Raw genomic sequence first — 27,498 nt, 5'->3', positions numbered from 1 at the left:
AATAGGTAGATATATTGATTCACATCTTTCTATTAACAGAGTGAGTTCTTGGTAAATTATAATGCCTCATCTCTCACTCTCCTAGAATTTTAGGTAGGAAGGTATTTTTAGGTAATTTTAGGTATGAAGTATGAAAGCACTCCTAAAAACCTGAAAATTGACCCTTTTATAAAGAGAGAGTATACAGCATTCACGAAGGGATTTTATCAATACACAATCCCTTATAGGAAAAATATCTAGTTACTAGATACCCTGGTAACCACTTCTCTTAGTTGAAAAAAACAAAAACAAAACATTCAAACAAATACCAGTAAATTTTAAAATCTCTTACAACGTCTCCTTGATGGTAGTTGAAGCAATGATTTTTACCATGTCAGGTTTAGGAAATACCATTCATTTTTAATGCACAAAGTAATCAATGAAAATTAAGTGGGTATGACTTCATTGCAAGAAAAAACTCAAAGACAAGGTATTTTTTTCTGCTCGGCCAATAAGTAGGTAAGCTGTTGTTAATATTAGCACTATTAAATGGATATGCAGAGTTTCTGTTGAGACTGTGTCATTCCTCCGATTCTATGGTTGATTAAACTGATTAGGCTCTTCAGTCGGATAATCCCATTTCCTCCAATGGCTTTATAAACATCTCTCCAAGATCCCCACATTCCCCCTAAAGGAGTATATTTTCTGAGATAGAATTTTCTGTGATCAAGGGTAGCCTTTCTGGGAATCCTTGCCTTCAGTGAAGCACTCAATGACTTTTTGTCTGACCACTATTTGATTTTGAAAACATAACATTTGTTCCTCAAGCTTTAGAAGTATATTGATGTTTCACCACCTACAAGATTTGCTACCAGAAATTTGTACGTGGTCTACTCTAAACCTTGGAAATAATTTGACAGTGTAATATCTAACTTAATAAGACAAATCTGAATTTTAAATTATACTAATACATCTATAGTCTTAACATGCAAAATGCATTTTTGTAATTAGATGAGGTTCATAACAATGTTTTGTAGTGGGTATTGTTATCAATGCATTTTTTGAAGGAGACTCAACTTAGTTAAATGATATGTCATTTAGATACTATATGATAACACTTTTAATCATATAGTATCTAAATGACATATCATTTACTTAGGCCAGAATGGCTCTAGATTCCAAATAGGCACCCTTTCCTTGTTCCCAGGATATTAGACAGTGTAAAATGGAAAAAAAAAAAAAAGAAAAACAAAACAAAACAGGTGTTGTAGAGCAGTGCTCTTGAATATGCATCAAATCACTTGAGGGTCTTTTTGAAATGCAGGTTATGATTCAGTAGATCTGGAGTGAGGTCTGAGATTCTGAATTTCTAACAAGCTCCCAGGTGATGCTAATGCTGTCAGTAATACTCCCAGACACATTTTGAGAAGCAGGGATAATACACATTAGATAACCAAAAAAGAAAGTTTATGTTACATTTATGCTGCACTTAAATCTCTATTCTGGCCCTATTCTTTTGTCGTTGTATTTTGGGAAATGAATTTGGAGTAAATGCATGCTACTTTGTTGTTTTTTATATTACATGCAGTCTTTAACCCTATCTTCATCAACAACACTAAGTTAGGTTTACACCATTATTTAAAAAGGTATCAATAAATGGGAACTGCAAACTGCTGAATGATGCCTTTGATTTATTTTTATGTTGCTTAAATTCTTTGCTACTTTGAAAACTTTATTTTAAGAAACTCAAGGAAAAGTAATGAAACTCTGAAAAATCCTTATCTTTTAAAATACACCAAATAATAAAACTCCAAGCTGAATAAATTTTTCTCAATCTATGAAATTAATCTCACATTTAATAATAATTAGTTAACTCTTGCTTGATTTTTCAGAATAATGATTAAAGGAATAATTTGAGCTGGATAAAAAATTGATCATTAGATATACTATTGACATATAGTACCACTCTCATAAAATATTAAACATATTTTTCTTGACATTAACTAGGAAAGCAAATATGAAATCTATAAACTACTATGTATTAGTTTTTTAAGCAAAAAATGGAAACTGCCATCAGGTAATTTCATTTTCACATTGAAGAAGGTATCAGAAAAAATACTCAAAAAGAAAATTTATCCAAGCCTAGATTTTGATCCACTGATTACTTCTAGGGTAGATATCTATTTTCTCTTTCTTGAAATTTCTTCATTTCTCTAAGCTAAAGCAAAAAGCACAACTAAAAAAGCAATCTACCATATTAGACTGGAAATTTTTCAAAAATCTTAGTCCAAATAAGGAAACCTGTCAGCTAGATTCAGCAATTTTTGTGTTCCTTAATAAAAAGCTGCAAGTAATTTTGTAAAATGCTGATGTCCAAGGTGAAGGCTCTGTAGGTGAAGTTGACAATTTAGAAATCTGATTATACTTACATTTGTAAGGCATTTATTTGATGGTCTATTTGTGAATAAATTGATTTATTAATTAAACAAAGTTCAAAGTACCCTCACAATAGAGAGCTTTGAAATAAAATAATGAAAATATATGGGAGAGTATTAAATATGTTAATAAAGCCAAATCCCGAAAGTTGAATTTTTGTTATTATTGTAAAATTTCAGAGGAAAATTTCCAGTGGTATGTTATAGATGGGTTGATGCTGTTTCAGGTCTTAATATTTGTCTTTTCTAAAACCAGTTTTCAACCATAATATTGAGGTCCTGGTATTAAAGAAATAAATTTCTTTGTAGAGCCCAAATTTCCAATTATTGACCTTATATACTAATCATTACAGATACACCTTCATGTCATTGAAACTACTTCAGCTCAGGCTGGCTTTGTTTATATCCATTCTTTAATAGAATTCAAAACTTACTTCCCACCTACTTTTTATTTTCCAATTGTCTCACATTTTGGTTTTATTAGCAAACTAATTATAAAGTAAAACATAACAACTTTTGAAACTTTAGGAAATGTAGAAATGTATGAAGAAGGAAATCATTTACAAATTTACCAATGAAAATCACTTTCATTCATATATATGTATATATGTATTTATATGTATATATTTCCATTTATAAATGGAAATATGAGGTCTATATTAAGTTGCTTTTTATTTTAAAATATTCAGACCAATTTCCCATTTAAGATTATAACTGGAATATCAGTAATTGAGATCTATAATACAATGTCCATTCCTTAAAATCTAAAATTTCTTTAGAATACAATATAGTTATGGGAGTTCAAAACAATAAGCACTCTGGTATGAAATATCTACACAACTGACAAACTTATGTTCAGAGTTTTGTGATGGTTATAAAGAATGTTTAATTTGTTTGGTCAATTACTGATTCTCTCCTAGGCAATTCGGTAGGCATTGAAAACAAACAGACATGCACATATGTATATATTACATACATTGCATATGTTATATAAATATTATTAAGATATATATATATATCTAATAATAACATATTATTATTACCTAATTTTTAGAGCCAAGTAGGTAAATGAGATCAAAGACACTTTTGGGTTTTTAAAGAATGAACATGATTCTTTCTCCTAAAATAAAGTAATATTATCAGGAAAGTTGATTTATCTGAAGAAAACATCCAGATCACTCAACACTCAGTAAGCTAACTCATGGCTTTGAGATAAATGTTTATAAAATGTTCACATGTTTGCATTATATTCTCTATCATATCTTAATTGTTTGTAATAACTGGAGTTATTTTGAGGTCTTAAATTTATGTGTACGAGATAGGCTTAATGAAATTAACTCCCAGTTTGGCACTAATCTCTGGAATATTCTATATCATGACAATGGGTCCAAAGACCACTTGCTGGGCAAATAGAACAAAATCTAGAGTTCTGGCATAAAGTGACTATGTATTAAAGCATATCTTAAAGCTCGAAGGAGAGGAAAACTTTCCATTGGCAAAACCTTAGGAGATTTACAATGTGTATTATTTGAAACTAATTTTCCTCTTTCCAAACCTCCTGAGAAAAGATATACAAGGAAATGATCACTCTTTTTCCTGTTCTTCATGTCAATATATCACCATCTAGGGCTCAAACCAATACCAACCTTGTCAAGAGGCCCTGTTATGATGACTGGGAGATGGTCTCAGCATTCCTGAAAACACCAAACCCCACTCTCTGATATCTTTTGGAAGAATGACTCAAGTCCTTGCCACACGGAACATATTACACTGTCGCCATAAATTCTGGAATTTTGATTATAAAAATTCCCTGCCACTAGGCTAAGATGGACAAGAAATGTAAAGGACTTCTATGGTCTCTTACATAAGCCTTCTGTCTCTGCAGATTAGCTACCATTTTAAAAGCAAAACCACCCTAGGGGCACCTGGTGGCTTAGAGCATTAAGCGCCTGGCTCTTGGTTTTAGGTCAGGTCATGATCTCATGGTGGTGACATCAAGCCCTACACTGGGCTCCATACTCAGCACAAATCTGCTTCAGATTCTCTCTTGCCTCTTCTTCTGCCCTTCCCTTGCTCTCTCCCTCCCTCTCTCTCCAATTAAATAAAATCTTAAAAAAAAAAAAAGACCCTCAGCAAAAGAAACACTTTATTTAATTGGTCCTACAGACTAGGGGGAAAAACAAAAACCAAACCAAACCAAATCAAAACAAACAAAAACAAAAAACAAAAACAAGCATACATTAGAAATCCTAAGAAATACTGAGAGCCAAACATTTTAACAGTGGTCTGGAACCATTCCAGAACACTATCCTAATAGTTACTGAGACAAACTCAGCTTTTCATTTTTGTGTATTCATGATGGATACAATTGAATTACACCTGATATTTGCTAGAACTAAAAAACAGAGAGGTGTAGGAAAGAAGGGAAGTAAGAGAAGACTTTTACAAATTTTTTCAAGATTTGAGAGTAAAAGAATCTCATTTTTTAAAATGTACATCACACGAGGGGTGCCTGGGTGATTCAGTGGGTTAAGCATCTGCCTTCAGCTCAGTTCATGATTCTGGGGTACTACAATGGAGCCCTGCATGAGGCTCCTTGCTCAGCAGGGAGTCTGCTTCTCCCCCTACTCCTCCCCCTGCTTATGCTCTCTCTCAAATAAATAAATACAATCTTTAAGAAAATAAAAATAAAAGAAATAAAATTTGCATCACACACAGATATGCGTATACACAAACACACATACCTATACAAACTTCTCTCTGCCCAGAGAAACTTGTTAGTAACTTAGACAAGTGTGTAGAGAAGAAAAAAATTATCTTATATAAGGCCTCTTTATGTCCTGGAATCAAGTCAACATAGCTACTGTCAAGAGAATTTTCCTCTGTGACTTGGGATGACTTGTTGGAGGAAAGGCTTTAAAATGTTATGCTTGAAAAAACCTGATTACTTGTTCTGTAAGTTCTGGTTTAAGTATAAGGAAAAATTCACTGCTACACACAAAATGAATTATTACTTAATTACAATAGGGAGAGAGGTAATATGAAGACAGATGTTCAACATATTAGAACTTAAAAAGCAGTAGACAGCTCCTTTTTGTTTTATACCCCATTCTCTTTCAACTTTGTCATGTCAAAATGTCACATAGATGGAAGTCCTCAGAAACCTCTTTAAGGTTTGTTCATTTGTCCAGATTGAGTTCCTATAACTTCAATAGCTTATCATATGGTAAACGGAAATAAATGTTTTCAACGTTTTTGATACACATTGCTTGGGATGCCTTTTATTGCATCACCTTAGAAGAGCTGGGACCATTTCCCATAATTTTATCCCCTGTATGGTGTGGGGGAACAAAATGCACTTCAAAATGTCTTTCTTTGGTATATGGATTATTTTAGGCTGATTATTTTTAAGAAACATAAGACTCAGAAAGAACCTCTGATCTTCCCCCTAACTGCTTAAATGAATTTAGATAAAGTCTTGTTCAAGAAAGAGAGCTATCATCACAGATAACTGCAGGGTAATATGAACAAGGGGTGGTGGACAGGGAGAGACCTAGCAAAATCTGTTAAAACTCCTCCCTATGTCCCATCGTTTCTGTATGGCCCAACAGACATTTGTTTACCAAATCTTCCTGTGAATTGTTTCCCTTCTCTTAGAAGTCCTAGGCACTTACACATTTTCTTTAGCCCCAGTGGCATAAAAGCCTCAGTTGCCTGACTTCCTGTGGGCCTCATACTATGACAGAATTGTGTAATTAAATTTGATGTCCTCTTGCTAATCTACCTCATGTCAGTTTAATTCTTAGACCAGCCAAAAGAATCTTGAATCGTAGAAGAAAATTTTTCCTGTCAAACAATGGTCTCCAGTTAGGCCACAAGAGAACTTTGCACATGATTGGGCAAATAGAGAAGTGATAGATATTCTTCTCCTTAAAGGTGCGGGGTAAGATGTCAGGCTCTGGGGCAGCTTGTGCATGCCCCAGCCTGCTGACTTCCCTTACCAGAACAGGGCAGCATGGAGGCAGGCAACCCCTGGAGCTTCTGCTGATTCCCCTCCTCCAGCTTCTCTGAGTTGGGGTTAAATGTACGTGTGGCTCTTTGATGAAGTTTGCTTATGTCTTCTACAGGTCCTCTGCACCATCAGCATTGGTGGTGGTGAGAGACAGAAAGGAGTTCCAGCTCACCTTCATGAGTCCTGGTTTGTCCTTGTCTCTTCCACTTCACAGTCACCTAACTAATAACCCAACCAACTTAGAGTAACGTTAGGCTCAGTGTCAGATACAGAGGCAACAGCCTAAGGGAAACATCCCCATCAGCTCTCATAATTCCTTAGGATCCCTGTAATAAATCCCTTATTCCATAGCATGATAATGATTCTGCTTCTCTGACCAAACACTAACTGGTAACACACACACATTAATATAGAAGAAAATCAGCGCTGTCACAACAAAAACCTAAACCATGTGGTATTGGCTTTCTACACAGCAGTGAAAGAAGCTTGAAGGGCCTTGAGAAGACTGTTAGCAGCAACCTGACCAACCTGAAGGAAGCCGTCCTTGAAGGTTTAAAGAAGAGGGGCCAGCCCTTAACTATTTGAATTATCCTCTGCTTTGAAGTCTTCCAGCTGAGAATCTGACAATGCAGAGCAGAATCAGCTCTGCGTTTTGTCTGTATGCCTGCTCCAGACTGTCTGATGCCTCTCAGCTAGGAGTGGTTCCTTAGCAGCAAGAGAGGACTCACAAACAAAGGGTGTCCGAAGTGGAACAATCCGAGTTGCATTGCATTCCTGCTCTTGATTTCTTTACGCTGCTTCTAGAACCCTGCTTGCTTATGGAAACCACCCCTGCTTTATTACTAATGTTAGTCCGATTAAGTTTCTCTAACTTACTATCAAAAGGAGTCCCAACCAATCAGAAGAGCAACAGAAATAAACATTTAAATGCTCTTAAAGCATATTGCTTTTAAAAAATTTCCGAAAGACCAAGTTCCACTTTCACTTGACATGGATAACCTTAAATCAATTTGTTTGTGTGGGGAATTATGCAGTCAACCATTCAATCATCTAGGAAATATTTATTGAGTTCTTTTATTGTGCAAGGCATTGGGTTAAGCAAAGGGAAGGATACAAAGCATTATAGAGTTCCTGAGTAGTTAATCACACAGTAGCAGCAATTAGATATAAACATAAAATAACACACATTTCCTTGATTCTGACTTTACTTATTTTTTTTCATATTTAAATCACTTTAACATCAGGGAATATCATATAATTGATAGGTGTATTTTAATGTGGGAGTGTTTCTTTTCTCCCCTTCAAAAGCTGCTATTAAAACAACAGTGTGCCCCTAATTATCCATGATGTTTTAGAAGGGAGGAAATCCAAGACAGCACAAGCTAGTATGTAATAAATACCATGAGTGATACCAGGAGACTTAAGATTTTCACTAGCTGAGATAATATGAGAAGATGTCAAAGCATTTCAACCAAGTCTAAAAGAAAAGAGAGCATGGTATTTATAAGGATCCTCTATGAATATATAATATGAACCGTCTTATTATCCTGACAATGCCCCTTAATGGTAGGAATTATCTTAATTTTCCTGGTCATACAACTAAGGTTCAGATTAGCAAGGAGGAAAGAAATATCTTTGAGTTTTCACACTCAGATGTCTCTAAAATGAGGTGTACACTCTTCTCAGAACATACAAGGAAGGAATTTCCATCATATTTGCTATGTTCTTGCTATGTGCTCTGTGTAACATGTTCTACTTATTATGTTATAAATCCTTGATATACAGTATGACTCAATAGGTATTAACATGATCCTCACTTTAGAGTTGGGGAAACCGAAACCCAGAGAAATAAAGTAATTTTCTCAAGTTATACAACTAATAGGTGACAGAGCTGAATGGATTAAGAACCCTATCAGTCTGGTAAGAAGAGTATAGTTTACTAACCACTATGCCATGAGCCTCTGAGGACAGCATGAAACACCTTTTCCCAAACTTCTCACTACCTGATTAAAAACTGTCGTCCAACTCTTTTCCCTTACCTAACTGTAGAATTGCAGATTTATGTATGATGTATATACTTTATTGTGTTTTTACTACCTCCAAGTAATCTTAAAGGCATGATTTTGCTTGTTTTGTTCACAGATACATCCTTAACTAGCACAAGGTAGAAACTCCATAGGAAATTGTTGAATGAATAAAAGAATGATTTTTTTCTTTTAAAGAAGATGAGAGAGTAAATTCCACGAGTGATCAGTAATTGGAGAGGAACAGAGGCAGGGCAGTGGGAGTTGTGTTTTGAAACATTGATTAGTTAGTGCAGTCTGCCTAAGGTGTCAAGTGGGAGCGGAAGAAATCAGTGAGCAAGCCTCCCAGCAAGGGAGGTTGAAGCCACGCAGGCTCACACGCATAAGCCTTTGCTCCCTCACATTTTGTTTGTAGCTTGTTCAGCAATAGACACTGGAAAGGAGGGCAGGAAGACATCAAAGTAGCTGTATTGTTCATATTTTTTCTCCCTTTGGCAGCTATTTGCTCTATTTCCTGCTGACACTACAATTTCAGCGATTTAATGATACAATTGTTTCTGAAAAGGACACAGAAACAAACACCCTCAGCCGTTTAATTGGCTGCCCGGATGAAGTGGAATCTGCTGTTTTCTAATTTCATTTTTGAAGGTTGTGGGGATTTGGAGAGGCTGAAAGAGAGATAATATTTACTTCTATTAGAAAAGGTACAGTTTAGGAAGGGATATTAGTCTACCTAATTAAGGTCTGCCATTTTCATGGCGTGCACTAGGGTACCTATGAAAATTACTCAATCCCAGCAAAGACTTTGCTAAAATCATTTATCTTCCAATTCAGTCTGCCCTTAGGTCAGTGGAATTTCATTTGCCATAGGAATTCTACATTCTTTATGTCAAGTTTACTCTGAAATAGTTTGCTATTCCTAATAAATCATAGCAAGAAGCATAACTCTGTTATAAATGTCTGAATCTTTCCCTTGCATAATTTAGGTTTCCTCTCTCAAAGTCTCTGGAACTGTTGCATATTATTTATTGGTTTGATCTGATTTCAAATCCACTTAGCTATGACAAAGATCAAAAAATGTTGTTTTGGGAAGTTAGGCTGTTTTGATATAAGAATGAAGTAAATTGAGTCAGGATATCATCATCTTACTGTTCTCACCAACAAGAACTCAGTAGCTCAGCTGCTGAGGGGTTCAGCTGGAGGTTTAGCAATAAAAACAGGAAGAAGCAATTATAGTAAGGGGACATTTTGACTATAATCATGGATTTTGTGAGGAAAACTCAAGAATGTTCAGTGTGGGCAAAGCTAAATTTTGCTGATCTAAAATGGCTCTATGAAGACTATAGGGCAATTAGCTCCTACCACAGTGTAGGTGACTCTTTGACAAGCAGTGGTGAAAGCTGTCCAGGGGCCCCAGGAAGATCTTGCCTATCAACACCACTGTCTTGCTGTTGTTCCCTAGCAACGTCCTCCAGTAACAGGGTGCTTTTACCTTTGCACTTGCAACCGGATGTCAATTACCAGGTGGTTTGGCCACCTCTTCTGAGTACCAGTCATATAAAGGTATGCCTCAATTAAATCTGGACTTTATTCCTTTCATTTCTCCTTGCCTGGAACAACAGTGTGATTAATCTAATACTAGGTTGGAGTATTTTATTTCCTTATTGGCTTATGAAGAAACATTATCCTTCATGCTATTGGCTTGTGAAATTCCTGCAGTGAACCTGTGTTACATATTATTGGCAAAGGCAAATCTCTGTCTCTGAAAATTAATTTGCACCAAAACAAAATACCGTGTAATCATCTCTTGTATCTGGGCACTTGAGTGAACCTTGCTACCTTCTCATCATTTGAGCTACTGCAATTAAATATAAGATAGTTCTATTTTCTGTTACTACAAAAAACATCCCTCTTTTTACCAAATGTTACAGAAATCATGTCAAAGTTGACCCAGGTCTGCCTCATTTTCATCTTTAGCATATAAAAAATGAAATACTGGATTTCTAAACAGAACAGTTTACATGGTGAGAAAATATGGTCAATACACACACACACACACACACACACACACAATAGTGTGTTTTGGAGGGCAAGGTGCTAAGGCTGAGTATTGTACACAAAAATAAGTGTAAATTAAAGATTGGAGAAAGTCTGGAATTTGTTCATCAATTTAGTTAACAAAGACTATGAAAAGAGGTTATATATGCTAATATACCTATATATTGAATTAAATTTTAAAAGGTAATCCTCCCTCATCCTGTGAAGAAAATGCTTTCAAACTTTTTTATTTTTATTTCTTTCTTTATTTATTTAACAAAACTTATCTAGTATTACTTCTCTTTTTCCAGGAACCTGGAACTTCTTTAAACTGCTCACACAAATACTTTTGTTTCAGTGTTCCTTTGCTTTCCAATAGCCTCACTTCGTATGCCTCAATTTGGTTAAAGTGTCACTTAAAATTTTTGAGCTTATTATTGTTTTGATCCCTCTTCCTAGCAAACTAACTTTCTCAAAAGTATATATAAAAAATTCCATGGAAATATAAACAGTTAAGCTCAAATAAACAAATGCAACCCTCAGCATAAGGCTAGTGGGACATTATCCACTCTGCGCATGTCCGTAACTAAAATTAGTATTGGTTATGTTCACCGGATATAGTAGAATTCTAGCCAACATTAAGCCAAAAATAAGTGAAAGTCAAGACTGAATACCAGAGTGCGGATGGAAGGAGATTAGTAAGTGGTCAGAAAAATGAAACAAAAAGCAAAAGTGTTTTTACTTTTTTAATGCCTTTTGATTTTATATGCTTTTTTATTTTTATAATTTTTGTACATACTTTTTGATTTTATATGGCTCCCAGAGTCATCATTGGAGGGGGAAAAACATGGAGAATCAAGCATGGGAAGTTTGCATGGACCAGGAAGTAGAACATATAGCTTAGCCTATGTTCCCCTGGCCAGAATTCAGTCACAAGCAAGAATTTAACATAAGAACTGGCGTCGGTGGGCACGGGTGCACCCACAGTTAAGAAAATTATATCCTGGCAATCTTTATATGTGTTCTAGATGATGAAAGATTAAATAAAATCACAATGAAGAAAACAGTAAAAGAAACAATAAAACAAACTTTTATACAAACAATAAAAGAGAGTGTTGTTTTCATTAGCAGCTGGCCAAAACAGAGTTGGCAGATAAGGATAGAGCAGTTGATGATAAGAGCAGTAACTGAAATAAGACACTAAGCCTCATGGGAGGGGAGAGGAGTCCCAACAATGAAATCAAGGAAGTAGCATTAGAAGGAGACTGAAAAGAACAATTGGTGCTTTGGAATTTCCATCTCTATAGAAGCCATCCTGTATAGACACAGAAATGAGATATTTCCAGATTTGCAATGAAGAAATAACAAACTGCTTGGGAGGTTTTGAGTAGCGAGGATCTATATTCAAGAACAGTTAGGAAGCCATTTGATAAAGCAGACTAGGTAATTGGCTTCCACGTGTAACACTGGCAAAAATAGGCATATCGTGAAATTTGCTAGAATATAGAACTCCTTTTAATAAACAATATATTCTTTTCGATTTTATAGTTTTAAAACTTAGTGGTCCATATTTGGTTTATTAAATGTGTGCATGTGTAGGGCAGAAGTATTATATTAAAATTATTTAAGTCAATTTAATAAATGTCAATTTGTAAAACATAATTTCCTCCACAATATCAAATTACATGTGTAGGCATTTCACTATAAATTCCAAATAAAATTTAATGACAAGATCTTGAAAAATTTAGGGTTTGAAATAGAAATAGATATATGTATTTATACATTTATAGATATAGATAAATTACCAAAGCAGCATTCTTACTTTTCTTAATGTCACATTCCAAGTGGATTTAGACTTGTGCCAAAGAATCATATCTATCAACTTACTATGCATTTGAGTAGGAAATTTATGTGGAAAATATGAGGCAGAGTCAAACTGAATATGTACTAAGCAAACTAATAACATTTTAACATATAGAATTTGTGCTCTTGCAAACTTAAATATAAAAAAAAAAGTCTTCATATATGGATTCATGATTTCTTTCTTTTCCATTATAATTTAGGAAGTTCAAGAAACCAAGAATTTCAGATGTAATTAATATAATACTAAGTCAGCAAACTTTAATAATACTCAAAACAAAAGCTTACTTTGCTTACATGTTAGAAACTTTACATGCATTAACTTATTTCATACTTAGAATAACTCTATGAAGTACACGTTTTTAAAGTGGAAGAAAATGAAGCACAGAAACATCTAAAAACCTCTCCAAGGTGATACAAATAATAAATGGTGGCATCCATTATTTTGCACATATTAATTTTCCCCAGAATCTGTAACCTTTATCTCTGTGCCAAACAACCTCCCATAATATAATGATATTTTGTATGTTAAAACATGTTTTCGACAGTCCTTTTTTTCTTTAAAATTTACATAGTTCTATAGAATTTATTAATCTATCCTCTTGGGAAACAAAGCAAATGCTATCCTTATCCATGGATAATAAAATCCATGAAGTAAATTTCATCTCTATCATATAAAGCTCACTCTATTTTTTTTTTTAAACCTAAAGACCAATCTGGAATGTATAAAAAAGAAACTGTAAATGGAATGCCACTGGGTCTTGCTAGCATTACCATAGTTATAACCAGGAAACAATGCCGAGAATACCACTTTTCTTGCCAGTTCTCAGCACTATTGGCTACTCAACTGAGACAGTTGAGTCTCTGCACAAACTCATTTTTTTTGCTAATGAAAGACATTCATGCAAACAAAGGGTTGATTCTTGAGACAGCTGCCTCAATTCTAATTCTAGATTTCTATCCATACCAATGCAATCTTTAACTGATCTGCTAGACTACTTTCACAAATAGACAACGAAACAGACAAAAGGATTGCCAGTTACAAGCCAATAATGCATGTATTCACTCAACAGATAATTTTCCTGTGTGTCAGACACAGCGCTATGGATATTCCGTGCTCATACAAACCCTCACAAGGCTGACCTATTCTGACTTTCTTACGTCTCTAGAGGAAGGTGGAGTACTATGTTCCTTTCTCACCCAAAACTCCTTTAACTCATCTTTTCATTACAAATACCCAGCTAAACAAAATGTCAAACCATATATAGATATATAGATATTTATTTTACTTGAATAGTCCCTACATCAAAGTGTTTTCTTAGAAGTTCAGAAATGTTAATATGTATCATTTTGGCAAAATATCTTTACTGGCAAAGGCATTGTCTTTGAGAGAGATAGCCCATGTTTGGATAAGATAAAAATATATCTGTTCTCTCTAAGAAAGCAGAAGAGAGATACAATATAAAGGGGATACATTTAGCAGAAATATTGATTATAAAGCAAATTAATATAAATTCAAAGAAGCACATTTTTAAAGAGGACCCAGGGTCAACAATGTAATATGAGAAAGAAAAAAATGTCTGAAAAAAGTTTCATGGGTGTGAAATCAACTGAGCAAAAAGAAAACAAATTGTTCAGAGGGCAATTGACATTACTTGAGAGATCATAGTTAGGAAGCAACAGGCTATTGGGATGGTACTGTTCAGTTTCATTAAGGGATGCATATGATTCCTGGAAGAAGAAAGGTTCTAAAATTAGGTGAGTGCTGTAGGTTTAAAGTGGAATTCTCATTAAGAGCTGGAGTTGTCCTGTGTTGTTTATCCAGTGCAAGGGCAGAGAGCTTTCAGGGCTCTTTCCTCTCAGTTCTGGTGTTAAAACCAAGCAGTTGACCTTTAAGAAGCTAAAGGATTAAAAATTTGCATAGAGGTTTTTTCATCGTGGTTGCTTCTTTGTTATCCCAGAAAAATGTTTCAGGATAACATTTTGTTTATGCTGCTCAGGAGATAAACAAGTATCCCTTACTTTTTCCCTTCCTTCATCTGAAGTACAAATTTTAGGTAAACAGGAATCCATTTACTGATTGTTGCAAACAATCAGTACAATTTACTGATAGAAAATTTTTAGGTAAACAGGAATCCTCAAAGCACATGGAAACATTTTCACTGAGAAAGACTCCTCTAGGAAGAGTTAGGGTCCCCAGATCATGATGATGATGATAATGACGATAATAATGATAATAATAATAAAGAAATTGAAAAAAAAAAGTCTCATGACATCTATATTCTCCCTTACATGATGGGAATTTCCAAGGTAGACATGTAGATTGAAAAGGGACCTATTTATTCATTCAACAAATATCAAGAAAAGGGCAATTGGGAGGAAAATGAATATTGAATCTGTGGAATTTTGTTTCTTTGAGGGAAAATTGCCTGAAGATATGGTATAATCAGTAACACTTCCCCTTCAAAGTTACTACAGAAATCTGAATGATTATAGCTACCAGGGAGGGGAGATGTCTTATTATCTTTAACAGTTGAACAGTAAGTACGGATATTAACCCTCATATTTCACACCCCCTAGTTGGTCCGCTCACTCCTAATTTTTCACCCATGTAGTCTATCCATCATAAGGCTCTCACATTTTTTCCCCAAGACATAGCTCTGATTATACAAACAAACAAAAATAATAACAAAAGCTGAATACCTTCAATGACTACTTATGGCTATATAGTAAAATGTATTTTTTAAAGCCGGGCTTCAAAGACTTCCACCAATGAATCTCAGTCCTAACGTCTCAGTCTTCCTTATCATTTTCTATTATTTTAGCTTATACCCTATTGCCACATGTCTCTACTTATTTCCACCTCCGTGCTTCTCATATTCTCCTCTTGGAGGGAAATGGTTTTACCCAACTCCACATGTCTACATCCCATCTAGCTCAAAATTCATGTGCTTTAGTCGGCAATTCTTTCATATCTTGACAAGTTATCAACCTCCACCAGTAGTGTCGTTATATATGTGTTGCCAGTATTTTCCTACTCATTCACAAACATCATTATATATAATGTCTTTATAGCAGCAAGCTTTCAAAGCATTGCTAGATGTGAGTCTGTAGTAAGAGCATATCAATCTTTTTACAGTGTCAACCCAAGCTGATCTTGCACTTTTTAATTTTGTTAGCACCCTGAACTATGCAGTATATTATGCAACTGGTTATATCATACTAGCTTGGAATTATGTACTATTTGTGTACTAATTGTTGATCAGTGCCTTTTTTTGTTTTCTGCTTAAATACAGAATTGTATAGTGCATCTTTAAAGTCAGAGAGATTTAGATTTGAAATTAGCTCTGAAAAAAAAAATTAGCTCTGACATTGAATAGCTCTGTGTACTGGAGCAAACTATCAACCACATTAGAGCCTTAGTTTATTTCTAAAATAGGGATAAAACCATCTCTATTATAATATATTTGTGAAGATTAAATTGGAAGATTTATATTAAGCACTTTGGACATGGAAAGTCTTAGGATGAATTCCAGTTTTTTTTCTTTTGCTATACCATCTCATGAGCTATGCTGTCTCTTTTTTTTTTTTTAAAGGGAAGACTTTTATTTTTAATTTTTAAAAAATTTTTATTTATTTATTATTTTTTTCCATTTTATTTATTTTTTCAGCGTAACAGTATTCATTCTTTTTGCACAACACCCAGTGCTCCATATGCTGTCTCTTCTTTAAAAAGAACATCAATACCTCACTTTTTAAGTATCTTCTGAATGTGTGACAGAGTTGACACAGGTGGCATGTAACTAATGCCACTGACAGGTGTGGTCCAAACAAGGATAGAAACAGTTTTACTCAGAGTTTGTCTAAAATGAGAAATCATTCTGCAATGGTTAGAATCCAGGTCAAACAGTCTGAGATCTGATTCTAGATCTACAAGACATTACTTACTAGCAGTGTGACTTTGAGACAGGTCCTTTACTTCTTTGATTCTCCATTTCTTCACCTGCAAAAATGAGGACATTGGACTAGATCCATGATTTCTAATTTCATTAACATTTCACAATTTATTGGTTTATTTATTCTATGAATAAAATTTTATGAAAGTGACTAAACTGGAAGCATTAAATGCAGACCTACTCTGGATTGTACAAAGAAGAAATTTAGGACTCCCACCTTTCAGTCCCTTCCTGTAGACTAGACTATGTCTGGCTTAAATCTAGTTAAGGATTTACAGAGGGTGAATGAAGAATTTTGATAGGTAATCGGCCAACTCAGGCCTACTCGGAATGTATGTATAAAATTACACACTTATCCATTCATCCATTGAGTAAAAATTTAAGTTGTTTCCCTATTTTTGCTTGTCAATAATGCAGATATCTCTTCAAGATACTGATTGCAAATACTCTGGATATATATCCAGAAATTGATTGCTGGATCGTAAAGTAGTTCATTTTTTTGAGGAACTTCCATAATGTTTTCTATAATTGTTGTGCCAATTTACATTCCCAAATGTCTGTTTACTGATGAATGGATAAAGAAAATATGAATTACACACACATGCATGTGGATGTGCACAAGCATGCACAAACACACACGCATGGGAATATTAGCCTTAAAAAAGGAGGAAATCTTTCCGTTTGGGGCATGATGAATCTGATGACAATAGCTCAGTGAAATAAGCTAGATACAGAAAGATGAGTACTGCATAGAATAAAAATTCATAGACATGGAAAATAGAAGGATCATTATCAGGGAGTGGAATATAGGAGATGCTGGTCCAGGGATACACAGTGTTCATTATGCAATCTGAATAACGTTTGGAGATCTAATACACAACAATGTGACTGTAGATAAAAATACTGTATTATAAACTTGAAATTAGGGGCGCCTGGGTGGCTCAGTTGTTAAGCATCTGCCTTCGGCTAAGGTCATGATCCTAGCGTCCTGGGATTGAGCCCCACATCCAACTGCCTGCTCGGCAGGAAGCCTGCTTCTCCCTCTCCTGCCTCCCCTGCTTGTATTCCCTCTCTCACTGTCTCTCTTTCTCTGTCAAATAAATAAATAAAATCTTTGAAAAAATCAACATGCACATGCTAACTATATGAGGTGAGGGCTATGTTACCCAGCTTGATTGTGGTGAATATTTCAGCATACACATATATCAAATAACCAAGCTCCATAACTTAAATATATACAATTTTTAATTTTAATAAAATTAAAATTAAAATTGTTAAAAATTAAGTCAGGTGACCTTTTAAATTTGGGGGTGGAGACGGGAGGAAATGCCAAACTTTAAACCACTCTTTATACCCGATGAATATTTCCTAAAGATTATTTGATGCTACAAAAGTTACTTTACCATGCATTGTCTAATTAGCTGAAAATTCCAAAGTGAAAATTTCACAACTCTAATGTTTAAATAAATAACTAAATAAATCGCATGTATTGGCTTATAACAGCTAACATATGAGTGATCAGATATTGATGTTTTGTGTTTTAAAGACTATCCTGGGTACAAAACTCATGTGAATAAACTGTCTCTACACTTTCTCAGTATCACTTAGAGTGTTTCAGGTTGACCTCAATATCATAGAACAATGTACAAAAATTGTGCCAGAAATCATGCAAGAAATTAAACATGTGCTTTGGAGTCAGAAAGATGGTTTTAATATTTTAACATCATAGTTCTGGCAAGTGTACTTAAAGTCTCCAAGCTGCAGCTTATCTGGTAAAATGCAAATCAAAGTATTGATACTCCTTGTTTTTGTCTGTGTGTTTTTTGATTATTAAGTAATATTCAGTTCAAGAAAGCGTTAGTTCATATGATGTGCCAATGAATATAAGTTTCTTTTTATTTCTCCTTTTAATTATTTCACATATATAGTGAACATTGCTTGGCACAGAGTGTAAAGCAATGTCAGCAACTCAACTTTTTAATGGTTTCTTTCACAGTGGTTTCTAACTTTCTAACCTTTTGAAGCTGTTAAAATAAAGTCAAATAATGATACTGCTGTGGCATAAGTGTATGCTAGGATCAATAAATTGGGGTTGTTGAAATAAATTGCAATTAAAGGGGTAGTACTTGATTGCTTGACAGTAGGTAGTCTTTCTGACCCAAATAAACTCAAGTATTAGTTTGATTTACAAGCTAATTAGTCTGGACTTCAAATGCATTTCATTGGGAGACCATCAGATCATATTGACTTCTGTTCACATCATGAGTGTGCCCTTGAAATTGTTTTCTGTCACTTATAGGTGACAAGTCCTCTTTATTTATTTACTTTGTTTATTCAGGAATATAGTCATCATTTTTAATCAAGTAGAATATACAAGAAATTTACAATGTTTGCAAATAAACACTCAAACATCTAAAAACGTCAGTTTTGCCACTGACCTTCTTTTCTCCCTATTTCTATGCATTTAAAATAAAAATATGCATGCAATCAGACATGACAAAGGCATCAACATAGTTAGAAGGATGATTATTACTGAATCCTTGAAGCAATAGAAAAATACATACAAGCGTCACTTTATAGGCTAGAAAACCACAGGATAGGTACTTCAAGACAATAATATAAGCATTAATTTATAGGCTAAAAAACCATAGGATAGGTATTTCAAAACAAAATATTTGAATAATACATAAAAAGAGACAAATTTGGGTGCCTGGGTGGTTAAGCAGCTGCCTTCGGCTCAGGTCATGATCCTGGAATCCCAGGATGGAGTCCCATATCTGGCTCCCTGCTCCATGGGGAGTCTGCTTCTCCCTCTGACTCCCTACTCTCGTGCCTTCTCTCTCATTCTCTCTCTCTCTCAAATAAATAAATAAAATCTTTTAAAAAAGAGAGAGAGAGACAAATTTTGTCCCCAAATAAATACAATGCTTATCTAAAGTATAATTTTTTTAATTCTTAATTTTCTATTCACTGCAGTATTTTTATATGATAAATTCTGACATATGCCTTTATAATTATCTAGTGAATACGGGACATTCATAGACTAAACCAAGGTAATTTAAGCAATCCTTTGTGTTATAAATTGCATTTTTACCATGTGTTTTCTTCTACTATGCATTTACCTACTACTGCATGTCCTGCTATAGATTAAATACATTTTTGTTAAATGAAAAAATGACAAAAATGCAATTCCTCAAAAGGCACAAAGATATATATGATATGACTGTTTTAAAATTAAGTATCTTTTCCATTTAAATAACAAAAATCAGAAACACAAGAAAAAAATCCCTGGTGCCTTGTCTTCCCTGTTGCCCATATTTATGTTAGATATTTACGTTATGTTACTATGTTACACCCAGTAAATCTCATGTCATATTTATTATGCTTCTGTTGTTTAATTTTCTGTTTTTTAGCCTTATTTTCTTTTACCAACCTCTCTTCAAAAAGAAGCTTTGCGGGGCACCTGGGTGGCTCAGTGGATTAAGCCGCTGCCTTCGGCTCAGGTCATGATCTCAGGGTCCTGGGATCGAGCCCCGCATCGGGCTCTCTGCTCCGCAGGGAGCCTGCTTCCTCCTCTCTCTCTGCCTGCCTCTCTGCCTACTTGTGATCTCTCTCTCTCTGTCAAATAAATGAATAAAATCTTTAAAAAAAAAAAAAAAAAGCTTTGCAAAGGCTAAAGAAAAAAGACTAATCTATTTGTACACTGATGAATTTTAATCATCTACCAGAGTTTCTGTCTCATAAGTGTTCAATAACTATTTTTTGCATAAGGAGACACATCACAAATATTAGTATAATATAATATAGTATATATAATGTGCTATATTATATATAATAATATATAATGTATAATTATATATAATATGATTTTATATTTATATTTCTTTATTTTATTTAATTTATATTTAATATATAATTATGATTTATAATTATATTATATCACATAATATATTACATAATTATGTATTATATATTATATATAGAATATCTATATTATATTTATATATAGATATAGATATATAAAATATCTTAAATATCTATTATGTCTGACAACGTAAAACAGTATTAAATTTACTTATTTAAAAATTTTTTCCATGTTTTTAAAAAGATTTTATTTATTTATTTAAGAGAGAGACAAACAGAGAAAGCATGAATAGGGGCAAGGGCAAGAGAGAAGCAGACTCCCTGCTGAGCAAGGAGCCTGAAATGGGGCTTGATCCCAGGACACTTGGATCAAGACCTGAGCCAAAGGCAGATGCTTAACAGACTAGTCCACACAGATGCGCCATTTTTTTCCATTTTTAAATTTAAATTCAATTAATTAACATATAATGTATTGTTGGAAACTATATTAAATTTAAGGAATTATACACAAACTACAATATTAAACTTTAGGATCAATGACAGCATTTTAAAGAACAAAATAGTATTATCCTAAGATCAAATGTTGAAATAAATGTTTCAATACAAAAATTAGAAGCAGTTCATGAACAAAATAATGAAAATACAAATTAGAAACAAAATCCATTCCCTAGTTCTCAGTTAACGTTATCAAAAACAGAACTTGTGCTTCTTTAATGTAAAATATGTCTATTGATCTTGTTCTCCCCAGGATTTAACACAATACCTGGCTCATTATGAGGACCAAATTTGTGTTTTAAATGCATTAATGAATCAATCAGTTGCCTGGTTCAGAATGTCTAAAAATAGCAAAACAGTGTATAAAATGCGTGGAAAACAAAATAAAGACTGGAAAAATATAAAAATGTATGATAGAGTAATTTAGCTAATATGCCATGAACTACATATGCTGTAGTTTTACAAGATTCGGTATTATTCTAAGATTCAAGTGATATTAGAATTCCAGAAAAATAAAATACATCTGAGTCGGTAGGTTTAAAAACAAATTCCATTATCCTTTTCCATTTTAAGTTCAGTGTCATTAGAGTTGGAGAAATCATCTGAGAGCATCTTTTCCCCTTGTCTGTAGACTGACTGGTGAGGAGGAGGCTGCGAGCATCCTGCTTTCCTGAGCTTGGGTTATATTCACTGAAGTCAATAGTAGAAAAGGAGGCATGGATGTGGATCTGAAAAGGAGAGGTACTGGAATTCCATAGAAGGTGTGTTCCTGCATAGGCCTTATAGCGACTGCTCAACTCTGGCTGATCTTGAATCTGTCTATCTGTCTTATTTGATTATCAATTTGTTTGAAATCTTGTACTGGCATGTGCTGCAGAGTTGTGAAGTCATTAAGATAATGCAAATGTTTAAACATTTTTAATTGCCCTGTGGACAATTCCTAGGCCATGGGGAAAAGATAATTCTCTCTCTCCTCACTATAGCTCATATCCACTCTATCAGTCTCTGATAATTCTTACTCTCAAGAGCCACATACACACCACTATCACCCGGTTAATTTCTGCTCTTCTTCCTTGTTCTTGCCTATCTTCAGGCTCCACTGCCTTTCCTTAGGGCTAGTCCAGATCAATGCTGCTTTTCATGAGTACCCTTTGTTTTTCCTCTAAGCATGTTTTTTTTTTTTTTTTCACTTTTTATGAGGCAATATTATGAATGAACTTCTGGGGCGCCTAGGTTTCTCAGTCAATTAAGCATCTGACTCTTGGTTTCGGCTCAGGTTATGATCTCTGTGTTGTGAGATCCAGACTCATGTTGGGCTCCGTGAGCAGTACTGAGTCTGCTTGAGAAATGCTCCCTCGTCCTCTGCCCTTGCCCCGCTCTGTACACTCTCTAAAACAAAATAGGTAAAATTAAAAAAAAAAAAAATCTGAGCTTCTAACTGTAAATTATCTAAAATCACCAATCATATATGCCTATAACCCACTTTCTTAACTTGAATGTTTTTACCTAGTTTGAAAGAATACCATTTAATTTAGGTAAAATGGATGTCAGAAGATAATGTTTGGGGTTATAAAATAGAACTCTAATGACTTAAAAAAGGATGATGAATACATACTACAATTGCTAAACACTGCCCCATGTATGGCATTCATTACCTCTGAGTCAAAATCCTTTCACTCTGAGAAAGGATATGGCCACTGAGTCCTTCTTAATAATATACCCTGATCACTTATATCATGTGGGATATAAGTTGTTATCCTTGTATTAAAAATGTACCTTTAGCATATGCCATAAAAAAAGTAGTTTTTCTCTTTCATTTGCATATCACATGTGGTACATTAATTCTTTATTTTAAAAATCTTATTGTTTCTAATAATAAGAGTGAAATGAAAACACACATATGAAAAAGAATAAATATGCATATGTATAATCCACACAAATGTGTGAACACACACCCACACATTCACGCAGTCACATACACATATTTTCCAGCTCTAATTCCAGTCCCCAAGGATAAATCATCCCAGTTAATGTTGTGGTCTATATCTCCATCAATTATTTCTGAATAAACAAATTACTAAATAGGAATATGCACAAACACATATACATACACATACATATACCTCTCTGATGCATTGTAGATTTGTTTCCATGTCCCTAAATATTTTTAGTGTCATCAGAATGAGTCCTTAATTGGAAGATTAGTATGTAATTGAATACATCAAAAAGAGTAAATATGTTGTGGTAGGGTATATATAGGAAAATTGTGTACTTTCCACTCAATTTTGCTATAGAACCTAAAACTGCTCTAAAAAATAATGCCTACTAAAAAAAATTGTTTAAATAAGATGTTTTCATTTAGTAATATCTGTTGAATTTAGGCTTAATTTAAAAAAATCTTTTAGAAATTATAAGAACAAATAAACAAAAAGAGTCATCTATGATAAGCAGAAAAATTTCCCCCAAAGATGGACATGTAATTCCCAGAACGTGTGAATATATTACGTTAGTGGCAAAGGGGATTATAATTAAGGTTGTAGATGGAATTAAATTGCTAATCAGCTGACCTTGAGATGGTGGAGATTATCCTGGATCAATCATGTGAGCCTAGTGTAATTATAAGAGTTCTTATAAGTGAGAAAGAAAGGAAAGAGAGTAAGAATCTGAGTGATACAATCTGACAGAGACTGTTGGCCATTGTCACTGCAGGCTTTGGAGATGGAAGTGAACATCTGAAATAATGAGTAGCCTCCAGAAACTGGAAAAGACAATGAAATGTATGTTCCCCTAGAGCTCCAGAAAGAAATGCAGCCATGTGATGAACATTTATGTATGAGGTTTTATGGACATATGTGTTCAATTTTGATGAGTATGTATATGCCTATGACTGATATTGCTGGGTCATATGGCCAGTCTATATTTATCATTTAGAGAAACTGCCAAACTATTTTCCAAAATGGATGCCCCATTTATATTCCTGTCAGCAATGTATGAGGATCCCAATTTTTCCACATCCTCAAGAATACTACTATTATTTGTCTTTTTCAATATAGTCGTATTTTAGTGGGCCTGTAGTGGTATCTCATTGTTGCTTTGATTTGCATTTCTGTAATGGCTAATGATGTGAGAACTTCTTATGTGCTTATTGTCCATTTGCATATTTTCTTTGGGAAAATATCTATCCAATTTCTTCATTTGTTTCTAGTATCTTTTTAACATAGTTAATAAAAACAGTTATTTTTACTTTGAGGGATTTTTTTAAAAAATTAGACTTTTTTTAGAGCAGTTTGAGATTCACAGAAAAAATTGAGTGGAAGGTAGAGAAATTTCCGATATGCTTCCTACCACAGCACAAGCATAGCCTCCACCATTATCAACATCCCTGACCAGAGATCACCAGAGTGGTACATTCATTAAAATTGATGAAACTACACTGGCACATCATTATCACTCAAAATCTATGGTTTACATGAGGACTGATTCTTGGTTGTACACTTAATGAGTTTGAACAAATGTATAGTGATATATATCCACCATTATAATATTGTATAGAGTAGTTTCATTGCCCTAACCATCTTTTGGTGCTAAGCTCATCCATCCTTTCCTCCCGGCAGATCCTGGAAACCACTGATCTTTTTTATTGTCTACATAATTTTGTCCTTTCCAAATGTCATACAGTTGCATCATCATACAGCCTGTAGTTTTTTCAGACTGGTTTCTTTCACTTAGGAATAAGTGCTCAAAGTTCCTCCATGTCTTTTCATGGCTTGATAGCTCATTTATTTTTAGCACTATACTACTCCATTGTCCGGGTGTACCATAGTTTATCCATTCACCTCCTGAAGAATAGTTCAGTTACTTCCAAGTTCAAGAAAGTATTAATAAAGCTGCTATAAACAACCATGTATGGACTTTATATGGACATAAGATTTCAACTCCTTTAGATAGATACCAAGGGACACAATTCCTGCGTGATAGTATTGTAAGAGCATGCTTAGTTTTGTAAGAAACTGCCAAACTGTCTTCCAAAGTGGATGTACCATTTTATATTCCCAATAGCAATGAATGAGAATTCCTGTGGCTCTACATCCTCATTAGCATTTGGTATTATCAGCATTCTGGATTTTGGCCAATCTAATAAGTGTGTAGTGGTAACTCATTGTTTGGATTTGCATTCCCTGGGGACATATGATGTACAGCATTCTTTCATATGCTTATTTGCCATCTGTATATCTTCTTTGGTGAAGTGTCTATTAAGGATCTTGCCCATTTGTTAGTAGGGTTATTCGTTTTCTTACTGTTGATTTTCAGGATTCTTTATATGTTTTGAATAAGAGTCTGCAATGGACTGGATTTTTTTGTGTCCTTCCAAATTCATATGTTGAAATCTTAACCTCTAATGTGATGGCGTTAGGAAGTGGAGTCTTTGGAAGGTGATTAGGTCATGAGAATGAAGCCCTTCTGAATGCTATTTTTGTCCCTGGCTCCCTTGTTCTCTTTCTGCCATGTGAGGATACAACCAGAAGTTGGCAGTCTGAAATCTAGAAAAGGATCCTTACCACACACAATATCTTGATCTTAGACTTCCTAGCCTCCTGAACTCTGAGAAATAAATGTTTGTTATTTAAGCCACCTAGTCCATGTTATCCTTTTAATCCAAACTAAGACCATCTTCTATCAGATGGGTCTTTTACAAACACTTTCATCCAGTTTGTGGCTTTTTATTCTTTTCAGAGTATCTTTTGCAGAGCAGATATTTTTCAATTTTAATGAAGTCCAGCTTATCTTTTTTTTTCCTCTCATGGAAAGGGATACTATTTAGCATGGTTGTTTCACTGATAGAAAACAAGACTGTGTATATTTAATATGATCAAGACTTGGAGAAAAAAGAAAACATATAAGATGGGGTTTACATGTCATCAGAAGTTTACCCTGCTAAGACTAGAAAATTTTCAAGATCAAGTTGTTGCAAAGCAATTTAGCATTCAGATGCTTTATCTTTCAAAAAATGAAAAAAGAAATATTAATGGTACTTTTTTAAGGCAGATATTGGGTATAACTATCTTGTGGGGGAGTACAAGTTAGCAAGCTATGGGGCAATACAGATTAAACAATAATTTATGAGTTAATAAGTACATCTATTACATTAAGTGGTCAGAATAGACACCCCTCCACCTCTGTATTTTATCATAAGGGAGATGAACCTTGAAAGTCTTACAGTTTGAAAATGTTTCAGCAATTAATCAGCAAGGAATTTCCTTTTCAAATGCAGTCAAAGGAACTAAGAAGGAACATTCAGAACCAAGTCAATTTATCTTGGAAGTAGTCATTCTAAACAATTTTGTTATCAAAAATACTGCCTTTATTTTACATTATATTTATTTTACATGATATTCTCTGGGATGGCTCATTTGAACATGATTAAAATCAATGAATCATGTTTTAGCCTGGCTCCCTGCCATGTCAATCATACAGTTGACAATAATTGATCTGTTTCTCTCAGGCCCAATTACACCTTGATGGAGATTAAGAGTCATACACAAAACCTCTTTAAAGAAAAGGGAATGGATTTGTTCAAAGAGAACCTCTTATTCATCCCTAAGAAAGGATACTGTGTGGTAAGCCATAAATGATTACAGGGTATTAAATACCCATGTTGGATTTAATCATGTCCTTTGCTTTCAGATGTACAGAGGCTTGGGTCAAAAGTCATTATTTATCCCAGAAATGTTACTTGAAAATCAATAGTTAGCATCTTTTAGATGTTTGAATCCTAACTTTTTTTGTCAAGTAGAGGATTCTTAAAATTTGTTTCATATTTGCAGAAGGAAAATGCGTCTCATATTTTCCCTTTGTTTATTAATTTATTAAGATTTTGGGGAATGAAAATTTGAAGACATAGGAAAATGTGAATAGACACACCAAATAATAGACTTGTTAACTTCCCAGATGGTACTTTGACAGTGAAGGCTGATAGTTTGAAAATGCATAGATGGGTTAGCAACTGTCTTTAAAAAAATGCATCTTACTAGAAAGATTGAGTTTTCAGTCAATACTAGGTACCCATGTTAATTTTGAAGGCATTGATAGGTAAACCCAATTTGATTAAGCGTCACTTGAGAAGAGAATGTGGTGGAAAGAGGAGTGCAGGGGCACCTGGGTGGCTCAGTTGTTAAGCTGAGACTTTGGATCAGGTCATGATCCCAGGGTCCTGGGATCGAGCCCCACATTGGGCTCTCTCCTCAGCAGGAAGTCTGCTTCTCCCTTTCCCACTCTTGCTGCTTGTGTTCCCTCTCTCTCTACCAAATAAATAAATTTAAAAAATGTGGGGGGAGTGCATAAGGTGGGTTCTCACTTCAGCAATCTGAGAGCTCTGCCTTTAGTTCCAATGCAACCCAGTTTTACCTCATTAACCTTTGGCAGTTAGACCATTTTCACCTCATTTTTGAGATTACTTGAATTGTGTTTACTGAATTTGTAAGCAAACACTGCACTAAAATCAAAACATATAAAATTATTTTTTTCTTATTTTACTGTCAGTAGATTAGTATGATTCTATAAACACTCCTGCTGTTCTAGTTTTTGTTTCATAGCTGGAAGTACTTAACCCAATATTACTTCATCACTTCAATTGGGAAGATTCTTAACACTCAATAGTCTGTTTTGACCATTCTCATTCCTATTCTTCGTCCATCCTTTCTACCAAGTTTCATTTGGCTAGTGCTGAATTAACATGATTTATTGCTATTCAGGTAGAAATTTTACATCACCTCTGTAGATAGAGCAGTTGAGGTCCTGCATTTAAAACAGACAATTGTCTTACATGTAAGGTTAAA

General features: G+C 34.3%; 1 protein-coding gene across 48 annotated transcripts in view; it reads right to left on the bottom strand.

The window, feature by feature from the left end:
- The window catches only part of PTPRD (protein tyrosine phosphatase receptor type D), a 2,308,694-nt gene that overhangs the window by 2,004,650 nt on the left and 276,546 nt on the right, over window positions 1-27,498 (bottom strand). For 47 of the 48 annotated variants that reach the window (XM_046022098.1, XM_046022091.1, XM_046022095.1 and 44 more), the window contains exon 2: window positions 16,296-16,350. The exons of the other annotated variant lie outside the window; for it this stretch is intronic. The gene's annotated coding sequence lies outside the window, so the exon portion shown is untranslated. The remainder of the gene's footprint in view (window positions 1-16,295; window positions 16,351-27,498) is intronic. 48 annotated transcript variants of the gene reach the window in all.

The sequence above is a fragment of the Meles meles genome, chromosome 11 (assembly GCF_922984935.1).
Source record: "Meles meles chromosome 11, mMelMel3.1 paternal haplotype, whole genome shotgun sequence".
NCBI lineage: Eukaryota > Metazoa > Chordata > Mammalia > Carnivora > Mustelidae > Meles > Meles meles.
The sequence above is the reverse complement of the archived record's forward strand: the minus strand, read 5'-3'. Positions and strand labels throughout refer to the sequence as shown.